At 43.5% G+C, this 17671-nt stretch overlaps 1 protein-coding gene across 1 annotated transcript in view; it reads left to right on the top strand.

The window, feature by feature from the left end:
* The window catches only part of LOC101322511 (pseudouridine-5'-phosphatase), a 450455-nt gene that overhangs the window by 113409 nt on the left and 319375 nt on the right, over positions 1-17671 (top strand). Inside the window, exon 4 of the transcript XR_012329209.1 lies at positions 13069-14493. The gene's annotated coding sequence lies outside the window, so the exon portion shown is untranslated. The remainder of the gene's footprint in view (positions 1-13068; positions 14494-17671) is intronic.

Raw genomic sequence — 17671 nt, forward strand, 5'->3', positions numbered from 1 at the left:
CAGAATCTACTGACTCCCAGCAAAAGGGCACTCTCCTATCAACTCACACCCTACGTTCACTGACTTAGCAGACATTTGGTCCTCTTCACAATGTCCTTAAGATACTGGATCCATAGGGACTTCCCTGGTGGTCCAGTGGTAAAAAATCCGCCTTCCAGTGCAGGGGACACGGGTTCAGTCCCTGGTTGGGGAACTAAGATCCCACGTGCCGTGGGGCAGCTAAGCCCACACGCCACAACTGCTGAGCTCGCACGCCTCAATGAGAGAGCCCGCATGCCGCAAACTACAGAGCCCACGCGCTCTGGAACCCACACACCACAACTGCAGAGCCCACGCGCCCTGGAGCCCACACACCACAACTAGACAGAGAAAACCCACACGCCACAGCTAGAGAGAAGCCCGTGTGCCACAATGAAGAGCCCACGCTGCAATGAAAGATCCCGCGTGCAGCAACTAACACCCAATGCAGCCAAAAAAGTAAATAAATAAATATTTTTTAAAAAAGACATTGGATCCATAAAACATTTGCTCCATAAGACGTTTGCTCCACACCAAAATGTCTTTGATATCTGGTCATATTTGGTCCCGTCCAAAACATCCACGTTTGCACCACACTAAAAGGTCCTTGATGTTTCGTCATATTTGGTTCTGTCTGAAACATCCATGGAGACGTTTGATTCAAGCCCAAAGGTCCTTGATATTTGGTCCTGTCCAGAGCCATTTGGCATGGACCAAATATGCTGAAGGATGTTTTGGAGAGACCAAATATCAAGGACCTTTTGGCATGGACCAAATGTCTTATGGATGTTCTGGATAGGACCAAATGTCCTACCAGGGTTCACATATATACACACATGCACGTGGTGTTATTTCCCAACTTTGTTCTTTCTCCTTCCTGAGAAATGCTTAGACAGAGGTCTAAATCCTGAGCCCCTTCAAGGGGTCGCTCCTTCAAGCGCCCCTCCCTAACCCCAGGTTGAACCGGCTGCTCCCCTCTGGGCTCTGGTGGCATTCCACCATTTGTTACTTAACATTCCTGAGCACTGTCTATTGTCCATCTGTCCCAATGGCCTGGGGACACTTCAAGAACAAGCACCATGTCTTTTCTTAGCATGAAGTGCCCAGCTCAGTCTCTAGTTAAGAGAAAAATCACTCCTTAGAACCAACCTTGGCAGTCTCTAGCCAAATAGTAGAAAATTCTAAAAAGAGGCATCGGTAGAAAACTAAGTTCCAGTTTCCTAATCTCCCTCTCCTATCCAAAAGCACTCTGTGAGGTTTGACTCTTAACCCCCACCCCCTGCTAACTGTTTCCAACATGTCCATCAGAACAAGGGAAGGGTTTTCCAAGCTCCAGAGAGGGAGAGGGTAGCAGCTGGGTCTCTTCTTAGCAGCCGAGGGGAGGTGGGGAGGAAGCAGAGGGAGACCTCGCGTCGCTAGAAATGGCAGTGCCACAGGGGCAGGCAATTGCAGGGACAGCCTGTCCTACTGAAGACGTCAGGTTAGAACATCAGGACTGGTGTGCCCCCAAAATGGGCAGAGACCATCAGATAGGAGACGTGGGATGTGCGGCTGTCCCAGGATGCTTACTTAGCACCAAGCATAAAGAATGTAAGCCTGGAAACCTCCTTTGATTGTTACTACATCTTAGCCTGGGGAGACTCTGCGTGGAAAGCCCGCTGACAGGTTTATTGCCTCTCTGTGCTTATAAGGGTGGTGTGGATGGCTGTCGCTTGTTTTGTTCCCATTTGCCTCTGCTTGGCTTTTCTCTCTTCTCTCTGCTGCCAAAGCCATCGGGCTTAGGTTTGTGGGAGTGCCTCCAATATCGTGAGTCCCTTACCCTTTCGACATGTGGGAGTGCCTCCAATATCGTGAGTCCCTTACCCTTTCGACATGTGGGAGTGCCTACAGTATCATGAGTCCCTTACCCTTTCGACATCATGCTTCTGCAGTACACGGCTTGCCGGTGTGCTTGTGCTCAAGGAAAGTATTTTCCTCTCCGATTGCCATAGATGGAGTTGCATTTTGGCTATTATTATCCAGCTGGCCACCCAAACCCAAATCACTTGCACTTGAATTTTGGTCTGTCTTTATTTTCTTGCCTACCCTGCAGTTAAGTGTCTTTTTTGTGACCGCCAAAGTCAGCTGCTTAAATAACCTTCCTCAAACCATTATCTTCACCATTTATTTGATATATTTTTAAGAAATCATTTAAAATAGAAAAACAAAAGTGAGTGACAAAGTAAAAATATTCTGCTATAGTATATCATCTTCTGCAAAGAAAGGAATTTGAAACCGTGGTAAACATAAAGAAAGGACATCTACGTGAAAGAAATGAAAAGATGTTCATCACCATAAACATGAAGTCTTCAGCGTGCCCTGAATTTACCTAAATGTCATATTTGTGCTAATGGCATACATCATATTTTACTTTTACTTGGAGGTAAGACAGAAGTTTGGATCCCTGCCAACAAGTTGTTGAGTGTGAGGGTGATGCTGTATATTTCCAAGGACACAATTGCAATTACATCAGACGTACTTTTCTACTCAGCTGATGCTCAAGTTCAGAATAGAGGCGGGGGGTGTAGTAGAAAGAACATGAGACTGGATCTCAGGAAAATGAGCTCTACTGCTCACCAGCTGTGAGAACTTACATGCGTCTCGCAGCATCTTGGCCTCTGTTCCTCAGCCTGTAAAGTAAAGGAGCGGGAGTTGACAGATTCTAGGATTACTTCCTGTTCCCAAATTCTCTGATGTTAATTTATCTACAGGACGATGGAAAAGAATGCCGAAAATATGAAGCAAGGTATAACCAAGCTGAGTCTATTCGTGGCCCAGCAGGTATCTCTGGGTTTGTAAAAATAAACAGGAGGACATGAAAGAAAGGCTTCCATGGAAAGTGAAACAAAGGAAATTAAAAGTCCTTCCTAGAACCTGACCAAACTACACTCATTATGTCAAATGCACTTGTTCATATTCAGATGGAGTCAGTTTAAAGTAGATATGATAGCAGCTCATTTTGAAAATGGAGGGGAATAACAGCGATATAGAATGATATCAATCATCCTAATAGTGTCAGTCTTGTATACAAAAGTAAATGTGACCAAATTTATATTGCTCCTTCCACCCCAAGGACTTGTATGAAATCAGCAGATCACAAGACCTTTTCTCTAATTGGGCTGATTCAACTCGCTCAACCAACATATGCAAGATGGACCAATACTGATGGAGTTGGCAGTCTAGTAGGGGAAATGGACCACACAGTAAAATATTAAAAACATAGAACTTCCCTGGTGGTGCAGCGGTTAAGAATCTGCCTGCCAGTGCAGGGGACACAGGTTCAATCCCTGATCTGGGAAGATCCCACATGCCGCGGAGCAACTAAGCCCGTGCGTCACAACTACTGAGCCTGCACTCTAGAGCCCACATGCCACAACTGCTGAAGCCCAGGTGCCTGAAGCCCCGTGCTCTGCAACAAAAGAAGACAGTGCAATGAGAAGCCCGTGCACCGGAACGAAGAGTAGCCCCTGCTCGCCACAACTAGAGAAAAGCCCATGCGCAGTGTCGAAGACCCAATGCAGCCAAAATAAATACATAAAATAAAATAAAATATTAAAAACATATAAGAAATCCAAATGAAATTGTACAGCAGTTACAATAGGGAGAACAAGCATGTTATATTCATTTTATCGTTCATAATTTTAGAAACAAACAAAAATAAGTTTTCCATTGATAAGCCTAGTTATTGATATTTCTCCTTTCCTGACTAAAGGAATGGAAAACAATGAAGAGAAAGAAAAGATTAAAATTAAATCCCATCTTTGATGAGGTGAATAACCACACAGATGCTGAACCACAGTATATGATGAAATGCTGCCAATTAAAGTAAAACTTGGGCAGGGTGAAGGGGACATACTGAAGGAGAGGGAACACCTCCAATATAGTCTTCAGCATAGGTGGTAAAGCCCCAAAGGCAAAACCTTGCTTGAAAAGGCAAAGTGGGGACCAAAGGGCAGGATGCAGAAAAGAAGCAGGATCAGTCAGGGAAACGTTCAGAGGCAGCACCTTTGTGAGGTGCAGGCTACAGACACGTCATGATGGAGGAGAATTTACCGCTGGCAACGACCCTGCAATGCTGATCTTGGTGATTGTTTTCACCCTTCCAAAAAACAATGCTGGATTCTTGAGGCAGGGAGACCCCTGCTAACTGTGAGCAGGGACGTATTACAATGCAAAGTGCTGACAGGAAAAAATGCTAGGAGACAGCAGACACTGGCACAGAGTGTGCAAGGTAGGTATAATTGGTCCTCTCACAAACAGAAGGGGAGATACAGCAGGAAAACATGAAGATAATGCAAAAGAAGAGTTGACAGGAATAACATGAAGATCACCTAACCAGGGAGGAATCCACAGTCTTTTCATGGGCTCACAGGGATGTTATGGGGAAGTCTGAGTTTCGGAGACAGGTGTGGCTTTCTTTAAAAAAAAAAAAAAAAAAAGATGACAATCAAAGAGAACTCATTTATTTCTGTGTGGAGCAAGAACAGAGAATGGACAGGCATTTCTCAAAAATGAGAACATGACAGTACAATGGCAAATAATCGTAGTGAATACAAGTAGGCTGGCATTTCAAAAGAAATCAGGAAGAAGCCCTCTAAATGAACTTAGACATCAGGAGAACATGGACTTAATATGACAGGAGGGGCATATAAGCAACTAAGGAATATAACATTTTTGCAGAAATTTTCAAGAGAAGTATTAGGAAGTCTTAAGCCAAGAATGAGGTAAGGCATCTCAAAATATGAAAAGTAACAAAAGGGCCTTTCAGTTAATATTATAGCCAGAACTCAGAGAGAAGACCTTACCTGTGTCCTTCTGGATTTGCTAGCCAAATGTGGGAGGCCTTCACAGGTACTTCTCAGGGCTGGCTGAGTGTTACTCTCTAGCCATTCCCCCCGCACCCCCCAGGGCTCAGGAGATTCGAGTTCTTATTTATTCTTTATAGCTGCCGGTGTCCTTTCCATCTCTTGATGTTTCTCTTGCTTTTTTGTCCCCAAAACTAAGCTATGGTTTGACAGTCATTCCTGAGTGCCAATTCCATGATACTCCTGGAAAAAAGGAATATACACTCATTAGTTATTTAAGGGCTTAAATGGTAATCTGTAAGGGGGAAATATATAGGCGATAACAAACTTGAGAAATCAAAAATCTCTCCATCCCATGGCATCTAACTACTTCTCCTTTGCTTTGGAGCACTTCACATCTGTCTGCCTTCTGCAAACATTTGTCTTTCTTTAGGTGAATCTGACGTTGTCTTTATTCCTTCTATGAAATAGAGATCGAGGGGTATGAGAAATAAATAATGGATTTTACTGACTTTTTCCCTCAGAAAAGCCCCTAATTCCCAAAGTAGAACAGTAGGTGAGAACTAGCTCCACTCAGGTAACTGCTTATCTCAAGTAGGTAATGGAAGCTTTGGGGACCCACCTAGCTTAGTAGGTGTCCTGTGCACACCAAGTTTGCCTTGGATCCTTGCTTCTAAAATTATGTGATGGCCATAGTCTTTTCACAACTCACCAGAATTAACTTGAATAACAAAATAGTCTCAATTTAAAATATTTCCTCTCATAATTCTTTTTCCTAATTGTTTGGCATCCTCTGCCTTCTCTCACTCTTCTTTAAAAAAAATATTTATTTGGCTGTGTCGAGCTTTAGTTGTGGCACGCGGCCTTCTCTCTGGTTGTGGTGCACGGGCTCCAGGGGGCATGGGCTCAGTAGTAGCAGCGCGTGGGCTTAGTTGCCCCATGGCATGTGGGATCTTAGTTCCCCGACCAGGGCTCGAACCTGCATTCCCTGCCTTGGAAGGTGGATTCTTAACCACTGGACCACCAGGGAAGTCCCCGCCTTCTCTTATTTTTAAGTACTAACCTCCTCTGTTCAATAAATAAATAGGAAGCAAGCAATTACAGGCAGACCTCATGTTATTGCACTTCACAGATATTGCGCTTTTTACAAAGTTTGAAGGTTTGTGTCAACGCTGCATTGAGCAAGTCTATTGGCACCATTTTTCCGTCAGAATTTGCTCACTTCGACTCTCTGTGTTCCATTTTGGTAATTCTTGCAACATGTTAAACTCTCCACCAGCAAAAAGAATACAACTCGCTAAAGACTCAAATGATGGTTAGCATTTTCTAGTAATAAAGTATTTTTGTTTCATTTCATTTCATTTCATTTTTAAATATATATTTATTTATTTATTTGGCTGCATCGGGTCTTAGTTGTGGCACGCAGGGTCTTCACCGTGGCATGTGGGATCTTTCATTGCAGTGCGTGGGCTTCTCTCTAGCTGTGGCGTGCGGGTTTTCTCTTCTCTAATTGTGGTGCGTGGGCTCCAGAGTGCGTGGGCTATGTAGTTAGTGGCACTTGGGCTCTCTAGTTGAGGCATGCAGGCTCAGTAGTTGTGGCACCTGGGCTTAGTTTCCCCGTGGCATGTGGGATCTTAGTTCCCCGGCCAGGGATCAAACCACATCCCCTGCATTGGAAGGTGGATTCTTTAACACTGGACCACCAGAGAAGTCCCAATAAAGTACTTTTAAATTGGCGTATATACGTTGTTTTTTTAGACATAATGCTATTGCACACTTAATAGACTACAGTGTAGTGTAAACATAACTTTTACATGCACTGGGAAACAAAAAATCTGTCTTAGTTTCTTAATGCAATATTTATTTTATTATGGTGGTTTGGAATTGAGCCTGTAATATCTCTGAGGTATGTCTGTGTTAGCAGAAAACCCCAGAATGGGATGACTTTGATACCTTGTGCTGGGAAGGTATATGTATTTGTTCATAGCTGTAGTTTTTATATGTTCTTTAGGGCAACGGTCCCCAACCTTTTTGGCACCAGGGCCCGGTTTCATAGAAGACAGTTTTTCGACAGACCAGGGGTGAGGGGAGATGGTTCAGGCAGTAATGGGAGTGATGGGGAGCCATGGGGAGCAGCAGATGAAGCTTCACTCGCTCGCCCACTGCTCACCTCCTGCTGTGCGACCCGGTTCCTAACAGGCCATGGACCACTACCAGTCCGCAGCCTGGGGTTGTGGACCCCTGCTTTAGAGTACTTGTCATATATAATACCTTTGGCTGGCCAAATTGATTGTAAGATGAAAATAGCTACCAATGATCATGGTCTTTCATTATATCGAGGCGTTTCACAGACAGTATTTTATTTATTTTTTAGTTTTTACTTTTTTAACATCTTTATTGGAGTATAATTGCTTCACAATGCTGTGCTAGCTTGTGCTGTACAAACAGACAGTATTTTAAATTCCAGGTGTACCATCACCTAAATAGTGCTAAGAACCATTGCCTAGTTTTTTCACAAGGGGGAGTATCTCTTGGACTTTCATTTTTGCTTCCTCTTCTCTGACTTTGAGAAGTCAGACAATTACAGGTAATTGTGAAATTAACATTTAGAAGAACCTTAAAATCCTAAGACCACAAGGAGGTTATAAGGGAAACCTAGTTATGGAGGAGAGATTTTCTAGCCTGGATAAGCTGCTTCTCAAAAGAACTTATGCATTGTCCGGACTAATCATCACTGGCAATGTTGAGAAATCATTATAAGACAGCAGAGATTTCCATCCCCAAGACTGAAAGTGAACACATGTTCTGATTTTTCAAAGACCAAGGAGAAGATGAATTGCACAAATGTGTGACCAGGAAAGATGGGGTGGTTGACAATATAAAATGCCAGTAAGAGGTCAAGCGGGGACAGCTGAGAAGAGGAGGCTGGAACTGGTGGTTAGAACTCGCTTGAGATCGCTGTGGAAGCCAAAGCTCTGAGGGAACATGAGCTTAGTGTCCTCCCTGAGCGTCATCTGGAGACGGAGTCTTTAAAAAGGCGGTTGGTGAGCCCTTAACTACGGAAGTGGAGGTCACTGTGAGTTAGGGTGGGCTCATCATTAACAGGTCCTGCCAGCCGAGACTCATTTCACTGGACTAATAAATACAAGAAATGCAGTTGGCTTGAAGGACACGATCTCCATCTGAGCAGAGTTTTGACAGTGTTTTCAGTCCTAGCCTTGAGGACTGCGATCAACCAAGATCAACTTAACATTATTGAAACTGATGACTAAGGGACGGATGTGCAGCTGGAGTATGTTTCTCATAGTCTCCCTCTGGCCCTCCTGTTGGCCATCTCAGCTGGGGAGACTTGGACAAGGCAAGGGATAGCCTGCTGATCAGGGGGCACAGTAGTGATTAGCGAATACATTGAATGACACAACTGAGACCAAAAGAAACAGGAATGAAAAAGAGAAAAGAAGGAACAAGGTCCAGAGGAGACTTGCTGGCCTGGATCAGTGGAATGAATCTCACAAGATGGAGACCGATAGCAGCAAAGTGCCACTTTCTGCTCAGATACACCAGCCACTCAAGTACCAGCTTGTGGGGACAGGTCTGATCGATGGTAAAAACAAAAATAACCAGACACCAAAACCAAACAAACAAACAAAAACACACACAAAAAGCATCACATAATCTCACACAATTACAATACAAATGAATGTTGACGTTGAACATGACAGAAATGGAAATGACCTTACTTTGGACCTCATTTTGTGATTGCATTCATTATAATAACAGAGAGCACGGTAACTACTTAAAATATTCTTTCATATTTATATATGCACATCCTCAGTTAAGAGCAAAATTTGGTAAACCATGTAACTTTTGGTTTGGAAAAAACCAATTGATGGAGTGTGAGTGACATCAGAAACTCTGCTGAACAGATCACACCTGCAGAGTTGTGGAGGTTTGTCCCCAGCATCCAGTACGTAACATGTTTTCAGAGAAAGACCACTATGGTGGTTAGGAACCAAAAAATGAACGGGTAAGTGGGAGGAAAGGAAAAGAGGACAAATCACTAGGAACTGATGGAGATAAGGAGTGGGGAGAGGAGGAGAGACACAGCAGGCTAGAGGGATACACCTGTACTTGATGAGTCATATTCCTGGGTGACTCTGTTGTTTCTGTGCCAAGACTTCTGAGTACAGCTAGTGATGACTCGCATGCTATAGCCACTGTACTTGATCTCAGAAAGAACCTGCATCATAGCACACTGTACTTTCCCTCTGTGGCATTTAACACAACAATAACTAAATAACTATGTGAGCACTTATCTCTCTGCCCATCTAGATGCTAAGTTAAGTCCATGGGAACAAACACTGTTAGTCTCTGTCATCCCTGTATTCTTAATGCCTAGTGTACAGACATAATGAGCATGTACTAAGCACTCTATCAACATACTTGAATGAATTTTTTTTAACATTGCTCAGCAATTCAATAACTGCCCTATATTGTGGAAATTTTTAAAACAGAAAATACAATGAAAAGAAATCATGCGTTTCATGTTAGCGAAAGGACATTGCAGCCTGCAAACGAAAGATACGTATCTCAATACAATATAAGGAATAATTTTGACAATTGAACACAGTTCATTAAGCAGATTATCAGGTAAATCTCATCACGCTCATAGGATATGTCACATTCTCTCCCCATAATGCATTAAGTTAGAAATCAGGAACAAAGAGATAAATAGAAAATCTCCATATAGAAATTTTAAAGCACACCCTTAAGAAAAGAACAACTGTGTGGGTCAAAAAAGAAGTCATAAAGGAAATTGAAAATATAGATAAACAACAATAGCACTATATACTTTTTAAAGGGGAATGCAATAAAGCAGTATTGAGAGGGAAATTTAAAGCCTTAAATGTTTATATGAGGACAGGAATAGGATGGAAATCAATGAGCTGGACATCTAGCACAGGGAGTTAGGAAAAGAACAACAGATTAAAACTTCCACAAGTCAGAAAGAATAAATTAGTAAGACTGGAAGACTTCTGGCAAGACTGAATAGGAGAGAGACAGGGGACAGGGAAGGAAAGGGAAGAGAAGGGAAGAGTGGGCGAGGGGAGGGGAGGAGAGGAAAAGAGAAGGTGGTGGGGGAGAGAACAAATATAAACTATTTTTTTAAAGTATAGATGCTTCTGAGGTCAAGACGATAATAAAATGATAGCATTTTCAGCTGTATAGCAATAAAGTTGAAAAATGTTCAAAATTCTAGAAAAATGTAACTGACTCAAGCAGAAATAAACTATAAAAACTGAGTTAGTTGTAAAAACAACAACAACAAAAACAAACAAAAAATGAAAACTTTCCCCAAAGAAAAGCCTGTGCCCTGATGGTTTTATATGTTAAATCTAACAATCAACGAGTAATTTCAAACTATTACAACTCTTCCAGAGAACAAAGAAAACAAACTTAACTCAGTTTTTTGAGACTGCCTAACTTTAATAACTAAATTATCCAAGGAGAATAAATCCTATTAAATATAGAGACAGACATCTTAAACAGAATATTAACAAAACAATCTAGCAAGCTATAAAGAATAATAATCATGAAAAAAATGGATTTATGCTAGTAATACAAACCTGGATCAACATTAGAAAGATCAGTCTATTAATTACCAGTGAAAAACCTGTATGATTATCTTAACTGATGAAGAAAAATCATTTGATCAAGTCGATATCTATTCCTGACTTATTAAAAAAAAAAAGATCCTTAGCAGTTAGGGATAGAAAATAACTTTCCTACACTGATAAATAATATCTATCAAAAAAAAAAAAACGAGTTGAAACTCAGTATTATATTTGATAGTGAAAAGGTAAAAGTATTCCTGTTTAAGACCAGGAGTAAGAATGCTTTCTATTACAACCCCCATTCAGCTTTGTGTTGGCAGTACTAAAGGCCAGCTCAATGATATAAGAAAAAATAAAATGAGACGTATGAATATTATAAAGAAAGAGGCTGTTATCCTCCAGAGCTTATTCATTGTCTACCCTGAAAACCTCAGATCTCAAAGAATATTTAGATGAATTGTTAGAATCGATGAGGGTTTATCAAGGTTGCTGGATACAACATAAATATTCACATCACTTGTATATCTATATGCCGGCAATTGTTAGATCACACCACGCTTTTAGAAAATATCTTTCGCACAAGTCCCCAAAATATAAAGGATTAGTAATGAATAGAAAAAAAATTGGTGAAAAGACTTTATGGGGAAATTTTAAAAGTATATTGAAAAATAATAAACAAGATAAAAATAAATGAAGAGTTATAACAGTGATACCAAGGTTAAAGATGTGCCTTTCACCCTGGAACCATTACTGAGGACCAGCCTGAACTGTTGGGGTCCAACCTTTACTTGGTCCTGGACTTGCAGTCACTCCTCGTTCTCAGCAGGGATGGAGCATCAATTTCCATCACTAACCTCAGAATTCATGGATATTACTCACCTGGAGATGCTTGAATCTGTCTCTGAGAAGGGTGACAGAGCAGGAGACCAGATGCTGTGTTTCATCTTTCAGTAAAATGCTTCTAGGAGCACGTGCATTTAAAAACACATTTTAAACATTTCTATGCAGGCACTGCTGCAGGATCACAGCTGCACAACCAATTTTTTTACACCAAGGAATATCTCACCCATGATGAATTCAGCAACTTTATTTTTCGTTTGTGCATATCTCCCCTTTTCGTATTTCATTCCTTAAATATGCCATTTATGCCTATAAAGCAATGCCCATGACAGTGAGATGCCACTGTCTTTATCTCCAAAGTGGTGACAGCTAATTTATTACTTTCATTTATATCTGCAAGGAGTTTGTGGAGCAAACTTACAGTCTAGAACTCTGTAAGTAACAATTCCCTCTGATCTCTTCATCAATATGTCTAGGACAGGCTGAGTCGTGGAGAACATATTTTTGTTAGTGTTATCTAGATCAGGGCGGGGGAGGGCAGTGACCAACTGTGACTGAAGAACTAAACAAAATAAAAAATGGTACTTTCCAAAACTCCTGCGTTGTATTTATTTTGAAATATTTTAATCACAGTGTGTTGATTGGTGCGGTCAAATTGTACCAATTGTCTGCTGATTTAGCTGCAAGAAGACATACTTTGGAAGATAACAGTGTTATATAATATAACATTAAATTATTACATTATATTTTATATATTATAACATTGTTATAACATTTTATAACAGTAAATATTAAATAACTTAGTATTAAGCTAGAAGCAACTCTCAGCCGTGAGTCTTGAGTCTTTGTTTCATGTCTAACGATACTTATCCTCTGCCTGTTCCTTGATATGTGATCCTGGCACTGTCTGCAATGAGCTGGTCCAGAGCTTCAGCAAGCACTCCTGTTTAGCATTACTTTGAGGTGCAATTCGGGACATCTAAAGTTCAGGGGTCATGAGGCTGGCAGATGGACTTGGGAAAGGATTGAATGCAGGCCTCTTTATCAAGAGACAGGAAACAAACTTTGTGGAATACGGTTCACATTTTCAGCTGTATCAAAAGCCTTACCTTTTTGCTTTCGGTCTCTTCATAGTACTGTCATGACTTACCATCCCAACCTGTAAAAATATTCCGTGGCTCAGATGGCCCAGAATTGATTCTTGAAAGTTTTTTTTTTTTCCCCTTTGGTTTTGTTATGTCTCCTTTGTTGTTGTTTTTAATCTGGGAGGATCACTGTCATTTGTTCCTTTGTTAGATAATCTGCCTTTGATCAAACATCATTACCAACATTTGACCTAAATGGAGTCAATTATTGCTATTTTCTCATGCTTTAGTGGTAAATTCAATCTGGACAAGTTTATTAAAAGCAAATTAGGGCTTCCCTGGTGGCGCAGTGGTTGAGAGTCCGCCTGCCGATGCAGGGGACGCGGGTTCGTGCCCCGGTCCGGGAAGATCCCACATGCCGCGGAGCGGCTGGGCCCGTGAGCCATGGCCGCTGAGCCTGCGCGTCCGGAGCCTGTGCTCCACAACGAGGGAGGCCACAACAGTGAGAGGCCCGCGTACAGCAAAAAAAAAAAAAAAAAAAAAAAAAGCAAATTAAAACTAAAATTAAACTTAAGGTTACTTTCTTTATTCCAGTAATTTAAACAGCACAGAGTAAAACAGATACATTTCCATTGTTGATTCTGGTTCTTTTCCCTTTTCTTTCAGCAAGAACTTTATACGATATTGCCCACTGAAGATGGAATTCAGCATGAAGGCCATCTTGGGCTCCATCAAAGAGATCACTGAGGGCTTCCCTGGTGGCACAGTGGTTGAGAGTCCACCTGCCGATGCAGGGGACATGGGTTCGTGTCCCGGTCCAGGAAGATCCCACATGCCGTGGAGCGGCTGGGCCCGTGAGCCATCGCTGCTAGGCCTGCGCGTCCGGAGCCTGTGCTCCGCAACGGGAGAGGTTACATCAGTGAGAGGCTCACGTACCGCAAAAAAAACAAAAACAAAAACAGAGATCACTGAAAAGCCAAAGGGCCTCTAGGATGTCATACCTCATGATGTACAGAGGGCGCAGTGCACTCTACAGAATTGGGCTTGAAAAGTAAAGAAGGCAGACAGAGTTTCCTCTCTTACTGGAATCTTCTGGAAACCATAGCCATGGGGTATTCCCGAATGCCTCACATCCTTTAAGCAATGTTTAATGGCCACCTGTTGCATGAGGGCTCATCAGGGGAAAGGACCATTTCACGACAACCTAGGACCCTGGCCCTAAACTTCGGTGTCCAGGCTAGTGGGGCTGGGCCATGTGGAGAGTTTGTTTTGCCAGGACAGGAGGTCTTGAGGGCCTGGAATCCAAGAATTTCCAGGAGGTCCTTCACCATGTTCCTGCCAAGTCCGTGGCCACCACACCACAGAATGGCAGAGCCCAGGTTCATGTTCTCGATAAGGATCCCGTGCCTTTTTCATTGTGCTGACTCTCTTTGCCATGGTGGGGCTTTTTATGGCCTGGTAGGGTAAGGGCCTCAGCGTTCTAGCCGCAGGTGATGGAGAGACTGCCTGCCTTTGGTTCCTCGAATCACTGACCTGGGAGCCCCATCACGTGGGGCCCCAAGCAGAGGCCCCGGGTAGCCACCTCTGGGATGTCCTAGCTTAGGTGCTGCTGAGAGTTTGTCAATACTTGTATCTCCCCTCTGCCTTAATGATCAATGTGTCCAAAGTCACAAACTCAAACCACAGCACATGGAAATAATGACTTATCCTATGACTGCCATAAATGCACTCCAGTGTCTCAGATGTATTTCATCGATCATTCTTTAAGGTACAAAAGACGTGTGTCAACATAGAAACAGTCTCTATTCTGGGGAGGAAACTCCATGAATGTGTGTACTATTGACTCTCAATCAAAGATGCCATTTTCCTCTTTGCGGGCCATCGACGTTTTGCACCAAGCCCTCTCTCCTTAGATAATTGCATTTACACTTTGGCATCTACGTTCTGAAGGCTTGATGCTGAAGTTTCTACTGCCCTTCCACGAGGAGGACAGCCTGTGGTCCCCACAGTGAGATCTGCTTCTTTCTGCTCATTCGTGAAGTGACGTGGAGAGCAGGGAGCTGATTTGCAGAAGGACCGCTTGGTAGACAGGTAAGAAACTCCGCGTTTATTTAAATGTAAGCTTAACTGCGGCAAATATGGAAAAGCCTCTGGGAAGATTTCTTTTACGGAGCACGTTTCTGTTGCCTAGGATATGAATCCTTAAAGTCTGTCTGCGTAGCCGGAATTCACAAACAGGAACCTTCCCTGTTTCGCATGGTTCCGTGTTGGCGCGTGTTTGAAATGCCCTTTGAGTTGCTAATTATTTTGTTTATATTCTGTGCTCAAACAATCACATGGGCGGGTTTTCACCTTGGTATTTTGCCTCCTAGAATGGTAGGTACACGAAAAGCTTTGATTCTCATCCAGGAGGTATCTCCAAAGAAGCAGTGGTAGGAGGCCCCTTTGCTGCTGTATTGTTTTTTTAATGGAACCCACGTTCAGAATTCCCCAAGGAAGTAGCTGAGACAGTGATGCTGAACCTTACTTCAAAAGGGCTATTCTCAAGTCTCCTTGAGCATATTAATGTCCAGAATTATATAGGAGCTGCTGTGTAAAGCTCCAGGAGCAGCACCTATGTAAATGGATCCACCAAGTGGCCCCATGAACTTGGACCGCCATCTCGTTGGTGGTGCAGCCTTGACCCTAGGGGTGCAAGACTGGGGCTGCATCCAAAAGTTTCTGTGACATCCATTGACCCCACCCATCATAAAAATCATTCTCGCTTTTCCTCTAGTCTTATATTATGGATAAAAGCTTGGCTTGTTAAGTGAGTACGTCTGAATTAGACCCTGGAATTCTGAGTTTGGAGACACCAGGAGAGCAATGGTTATTCTCTTCTTTGAAAACATGAATAATTATTGGCTGGGGAAGTTTCATTTTAGAAGGTGAATGCAAAGAGGCCCAGCACGTATGGCCCAGTAGGGGAAGCCCAGTCTACTCTGCATGCTGGATGTATTCTTTCCACTCTCAAATGCAGTGTCAGCCCATCTTCTGTACACTGCCCACTCCCCTACCCATGGGGGACCCTACAATGATATTTTCTGCCAAAAAGGACATACTTATTTTAAGAGGCCCTTTGCAGGTCCCTTCTTGCATTCTGCAGAGTTCCACAACACTAAGTAAGTGCTGTATCCACCTTCAGTTTTAAATAGCAGCATACCTTCCAAAACCTGATATGACAACATGGCTAAACGTTGGATGAACGGAGCTCATCGCTGACTTAAGTCAAAATCTGTTGTCTAGAGCTACGGTGTTTAGTAAAAAACTTGTGAAACGATATAATTTTTTTCCATTCAGATTTGCTTAAACAGGTGGAAGTACTCTGTGCTTGGAAAGTATGATTATACCTTTCATGTTATCAGATGCAATAGATTGTGTGCCTTAGTTGTGAGTAGGGTTTAGAGGCTAATTAGCTTTTGCAAAGATATCTGTTCCAAAGAGCTGGGAGATCTGCCTTTGTTCCTAGAATGGGCCTCCCTCCCGTGGGGACATTCTTTCATACCCCCTTGGTTTCTCACCGTGATAGAGTCGCCCTTGATACAGCTGCCAAGAGACAGTGACCCCTGTGGGCTTGGGGGGGTGGAACACCAGGCCATCTGTGGACAAATGAGGTGCAACGCCCATGCCCACCTCAGGAGACAGTGACCCCTGTGGGCTTGGGGAGGTGGAACACCAGGCCATCTGTGGACAAATGAGGTGCAACGCCCATGCCCACCTCAGGAGCGAGTGCCTTCAGGGGAGTTTCTGTGGGTGGCTGGCTGGTTGGTAATCGGGTATCTCACCTTTCTGTGATTTTGGAGGCGTCCACACCCTCCACGTCCACATGGAGGGGGTTTTTCACAGATGCTTTGGGGACCAGGCTGTCTATTGGAGCCCTGCCAGGGGTCGAAGAAGCATAGTCAGTGTACAGGGCAATGTACCCGTGGAGCTGCTGGTCTCAGTAGACCCTGGGAGTGAGCCAACAGCGTCAGCCAGTGCGGGGCTGCGTGGGCACAATTGTGGTGATGATGAAAGATAGTCTTTGGCACATAAATCATCAAGGAGGGAGACAGGCTAGCAACAGGAGCATTTTTGGGGTGGGGCCCTGGCAGCAATATCTGAAAAGCTCCCCGGGTGGTTCCAGCACGCATCTGAGGCTGAGACCAGTGGACCAGGACTTCCTGAGAAGCCCCGGACAGCTGGGCCCATCTGGTCATTGCACCCGCCTGTGTCTCCTGAGCTCCGGCCCCTCCGCCCTGGCTCCTGACCCAGCCTCTCGCTGCTCTCCCACCTCCAGGACATTTACCTTTACACTGAGGACCTCCACTCTCTCAGCCTGTTCACCCGCCGTCTCTTCCACCATCCGCCCTTCCCTGAGGCTGCCGCTACCCTGCACTGCTCCCCGCTGGGTGGCCGCTTATCTTTGCCCTGAGCATCTCTGGGGAACGGCACTCACTGAGCTCTTGCCCTTCTCACCCACAGGACCTTCTCCATCATTTCCCTCCAGCCACCTCCATGGCCATGCCTTGCATCTAAGTTTTATGCAGCGCCAAGACCCTCCTGAAATCCCAGATGCAAACCTCCCAGTCTCTAACTTACACTCCCTGTGGTATTCCCATAGGATGAAAACTGCCCTTCGGAGAGCTCTCCCCCTGGGCTTCCATGCCCTCTTCACATCACGCTGTTTTGTCTTCTTAATCCTCTAGTTGTCCCTCATCTGTGTCCTTGGGGGTTCCGACCCTTGTGTCCACCCACTAAAGGTTGTTCTCATTTTCAACTGTCTTCTCGGGCAGCTTATTCAATCCGGGCTTCAAAAAGAGCAATCTTCTTCTGTGCATTCCCATAGCACCTTGTGCTGTGCTGAGACCTGCCACAGAGCATTCACATTGTCTATTTACTTGTCAGTCTCCCAGCCTGAATTAGTCAAGTTCTCCAGGGAAACAGAGCCAAGAGGATCTCTATAGATACAGATGTAGAGATCAGGGAATTTGTGTCTATCTAGCTATAGCTAAATCTGTCTATTGCTATAGAGAGAGATGGAGGCAGATTTTGATAGATGGACAGATTCAATAGAATTGCAATTAGCTGTTGTATAGATAAAGATCTATTGTAGTCATCTATCTATCTATCTGCATCTTTGTCTCTGTAGATAGATAGGTGTAGATGTAGCTATCGATGGGTAGTAGGGGCAGAGATACCTATCTGTCTGTAGTTACATCTGTAGCTATAGATAGATGTATTTGTATCT

Source organism: Tursiops truncatus, chromosome X, assembly GCF_011762595.2.
Source record: "Tursiops truncatus isolate mTurTru1 chromosome X, mTurTru1.mat.Y, whole genome shotgun sequence".
Classification (NCBI taxonomy): Eukaryota; Metazoa; Chordata; class Mammalia; order Artiodactyla; family Delphinidae; genus Tursiops; species Tursiops truncatus.